General features: G+C 33.5%; 1 long non-coding RNA gene across 1 annotated transcript; it reads right to left on the minus strand.

Annotated features, from left to right (window-relative positions):
- Positions 1 to 2034: 2034 nt before the first annotated feature.
- Positions 2035 to 2670, minus strand: LOC113048625 (uncharacterized). Its single transcript, XR_003276518.1, has 3 exons — positions 2624 to 2670; positions 2307 to 2371; positions 2035 to 2221 (listed from the first exon to the last, which is right to left on the minus strand). It is a non-coding gene; the product is annotated as an uncharacterized LOC113048625 (long non-coding RNA).
- Between the last annotated feature and the right edge of the window lie 2175 nt (positions 2671 to 4845).

Genomic DNA, 4845 nt, shown 5'->3' on the forward strand with positions numbered 1-4845 from the left:
CTGGTTGAGTGACCCTGGTCTGAACCCCAGCCAGGTTCCCCTCTATCAAACACGACAATGTGTCCGCACACAGTGACCTCGCAAAACTTTAATGACCCTCACATCTGTTTGAAGTGCAGGTGACCCTGTCTGCCCTGGACTAACAGAGCAAATTACCACATGTCTGTCTTTAATGCCGATATGAAGCCAGGATATTACCCCAAGCCAAAAATAAGGTCAACCCTCTCCTCCCAATTGCAAACCATCCCGAACAGATTAAAGCACTTGAATAGGTAAGGAAGATGCGTTATAAAACCATATAAAGGTAATTCTTCGAAACTGAATCTTGGGAATGTCTAACTTTAATAAGAAGAGAGGTTTAGACGAGCATGATTCACTGTCTAATTACAAAAGCGCCACCATCTTATATATATATATATATATATATATATATATATATACACACATATACATATATATACATACACACACACACACATATATATATATATATATATATATATATATATATATACACACATATACATATACATACACACACACACACACACACACACATATATATATATATATATATATATATATACGATTGTGAAATTGACAAGCAATTTCGGAGTGAAAATTAAAATTATTCCTGTTTTTTTAATCCTATGCAAGTGTATTCTGTTCTACTTTACAAAAAATACTGCTTGCTTATACAGACTCTTTGTCTTGCAATTTTACTCATCTAGAAAACAATGATGTCACCATTTAGAGCTTTTTTTGGGGTGTGTCCAAACAAAGTTCATTTGGCTGCACCCCATCCTGCTGTTAACTGTTGCAATTAATTACCCAAGAGGCAGATTTTGAGATACAGAAAACCACTGGGAAGCGCACTGATCATCCAGCTGGCAGAGTGACTGTCTGTGGGTATTTCCATGGGAGCTGAACCACAAAAACCAAAACAGAGAATGTAGGACAACTCAGAGTTTGATTTATGCTCTTTCGTAAGAAACTTCACTTTGTTTCTTGGTTTCCTTTCTTCACTTATGCAAAGTATAAAAACAAGGCATTATAGCTGGAGGGAACACAGCTTGTTTTCAGATGGAACAGTTCTGCCATCTGCTGGGGAAATGACGCATGCTTCAATGGAAATATCCTCCCTTGATTCTGTCTACACACTGTATTAAGATCCCGAAATGGTCAGCACTAAAAAAAAAAAGATTGTAAAGGGGATCCAAAATGTTTTGTAAGGCCACTCAAACCATGTTTGAAGGTTATCTGAAATGCACGCAACCATTTTGCATTAGTAACTTTTGCAATATCTAATCTGAATACAATAATAAAATAGTGAGTATTTCCACTATTCCAAAGAGAAAAGATGGCTCAATTTATGTAACTTCTGCTAAATGGCCATAGCCTTATACCCATGTCCATAGCCTTATCTGTATATTTATGTATATTATGTATATATATATGTATATTTATTGTACATTTGTAACATAGTTACTGCTTATTGCACTTCTGGTTAGATGCTAACTGTATTTTGTTGCCTTGTACCTTACATGTTCAATGACAACAAAGCTGAATTTAATTTAATTCTAATCTGAATACATGAATTCCACCATATCCAAAGAGTAGAAAGAGAAAAGATGGCTCAATTTATTTAGAATATGGCCATCAAAAATGTATGAATACATCTTTTCCTTTGTGGCATTTTGAAGTTATGAAATACCTGAAGTCAATTTGACGTCCACCATGAGGCTCCTCTCGCTGCCCTCTGTAGTACGGGAAGTCTTCCTGTTAAAATCCAAAACAGAATTATATAATGATGAAGTGAGATATACAATTGCAATCGTTGAGTGTTTACATATCTGATTTTTTTCTTCTTTTTATTTAAACCTAACTGAAACCATTCCAATGAATGTACATATATACCTTTATATATGCACCTTTAACCAGAATAAAAACGAAAAGGCAGAAATAAAAACAGAAGAAAAGAAATGACTGTATATTTGACCTCTGATTCTTACCCTTCGACTGGGTGGACCACCCTGTGCTCATTTGGAAATGAGTGATGGCTGTCTCCATGATATCCTCTCTGATCCTCTCCATGGTAGTTGCGAGGAGCACTGTTTGGATTAAACCGAGGTCCATCGTATTCAAAACCACGGCCATAATCCTCGTCTGGCCGCCCAAAGGGAGGTCTCCTGTCCCCTCGAGCTCCTCTTGGATATGGACCCTGTATAATCAAACAAAGCTTGTCTCACAGCATAATCCAAATGTCTGATTGTGGTCAAAAACAGCTATAAAAAATAAGTATTTACCCCTCTTTCAGGAGGAAACCGTTCCTCGTAAATATCTCTAATATTTCGATCTCTCCTGAAAGCCACTGAGATACAAAAAGACACAAATGACATATTAATAGGATTTAAACCTCAGTAACAATATGGCACTTACACATGAGATTACATCAACATAAATTTAATTAAAACTAAATATACATCAACCATCAAAACAATAAATAACTATAAATATTGCATAGAACTGAAAAAAAAAACATTTACTGGTAATACAAATTTTACATTTTAAAGTTCATATTTAATCATATTTCACTAAATTCAATCAAATCTAAATAACTTACTTTTAGTTTCTTAATGAAAATGAATGTCTTCAGTTGTAGGTGGTTATCTATGAACAAATGAGAGGTACATGAAACTGGCACATTATTATGTATTTAAACTGAATCCTTTAAAAGACACTTCTATCCAAAATGACTTACAAATGAGGACCACAATAGAATCAATCAGACCAGCAAGAGGGAAACAGTATACTGGTGATATGACAAATCTGTTAGTCCAGCACAGTACACACAGCATTTTTTTATATATATAAATTTAAAAAACGAATAGAATAGAATAGGTAAGTGCTAGTATTATGGTCAGATGCCCACGAAAGAGTTTTTTTGAAAACAGCTCGAATTGAGATCCACCACCTGGGAACAGTCGAGAAAAAGGTCCATGCGAGAGATTTTGTGCCTCTTTGGGATGGCACCACGAGGTGTTATTCACTTGCAGAACGCAAACTTCTCAGCTAGCGAGTTTATGGCCCATAACCATTCATTATTGCTGATAAGTCTATACAGTTTTTCCCCCGTTTAAAAAAAAAAAAGAAGTTTTATAACATTTTATTGCATAGTAGAAAACACTATGTTGTCCTTCTGATTATATATATATATATATATATATATATATATATATATATATATATATATATATATATAAAATCAGAACTATTTAAAATTGTGTCTAGACAGCGTTGTTCAAGACTTTATTTACAATAAGTTCATTTTTGCTTTTACAAAACTTATTGCTCTTAATTAAACATCGTAAGCAAGTCAATCTATGTACGGTTCATTACGTAACATAACGTTGCTTTGTACCAAAAATAACGGCCTGATATGATATCACGCAGACAGCTCGCGCACTCGTGACGACTGGAACGCTTTATTGACAGACAGAACTAAAATTAGGCGCTTTATAATTTAACTAAAATATAAGTTTTTTTTTATTATTATTTTTAAGTAAATTAGTTTATTTTACTATAACATCTACTTACAATATAACGCCTATATTCGTACCAATATTATACTTATATGCGCAATATAATTTCTAGCGCAATGTTATTTCTAGAACCAAAACCACACGCACGATAAGCAATAACATTTCTTCTGCGTTTACTTGTTTGTTTGTACTAAATTCACAGTGGAATGAGGAATCAACTCCAGTTCTTACGTGTGCATCTCCAGTCATCGAACTCTTAAAATCAAACGCTGTAATACCGTCTTTCACCAGTCCATGCCTATATAACCCCAAAATAACTGTTTACATACCGTTCACACTCTTTGCTTGGCATATCACCAGTCAATTATTTTATTATTATTATTATTATTATTGCTTTTTTTTTTACTTTTGTGGCCGATTAACTTTTGTTAAATAATAATATTTTTAGACGAAACGTGGTGAAACGTTCAGCCCGTTGCTAAACATCCACCGCCACAATCCAAAACACACTGTTTCCGGGTTCAGATCAAATGTTGTTTTCAAAATAAAGCCCCACGATCTTAACAAAATTACGGTTAAATTAAATTTGAGGCTAGTATTCACTGTATGTCCATTTTACGAGTTCTTCATGAATACCTTTGATTTATAGTAGTAGCAGTTTTTTTTTTTACTTTGTTTTCTGATAGAAGGAATTATGTTGTGACAGTGGCGCCTCTTTATCTTCCGGGTCGTGCTGCGATCATTAGAGTAAGATTTATAAGATGTAAACGTAAATTATTTTTAAATTAGACGTGAAAAATGCAGCTGTCGACATAAATATATATATATTTTTTTTAATCATTAAGATTCTGGCGATTAAATAAGTCTGTTTTTTATGTATAACTTAATAAATGTTTTCCCTAATGTCTTTTACTATCATATTTCGAGTCTTTGCATATTTTGATAAATGCCATTTGTTCCTTTTCAGATATCAGAGATAAATATGAGTGGTGTTTTAGCGCCCAGCAAAAGCACTGTTTATGTCTAACATCCCTATCTCTTTGTCAAACAGCAATTTGCAGAAGGTACTCTGTATTGTTATTATTAAAAAATATATATACGTGTGTGTTGGATATCTGTGAGTTTCACTTCTTTGAGTGAGAAATGTATATTAATTTTTGCACATTATGAAGAGTTTATTTAATACTTTTATATAGTACCCATGAGGTGCTGTATTTTGTCAAATTATATAGGCCTAATGTATACACACACACACACACACGCACTGCATTAACTTATATATACTTATAGTTAACTTATATAT

The sequence above is a fragment of the Carassius auratus genome, chromosome 29 (assembly GCF_003368295.1).
Source record: "Carassius auratus strain Wakin chromosome 29, ASM336829v1, whole genome shotgun sequence".
Taxonomy (NCBI): Eukaryota; Metazoa; Chordata; class Actinopteri; order Cypriniformes; family Cyprinidae; genus Carassius; species Carassius auratus.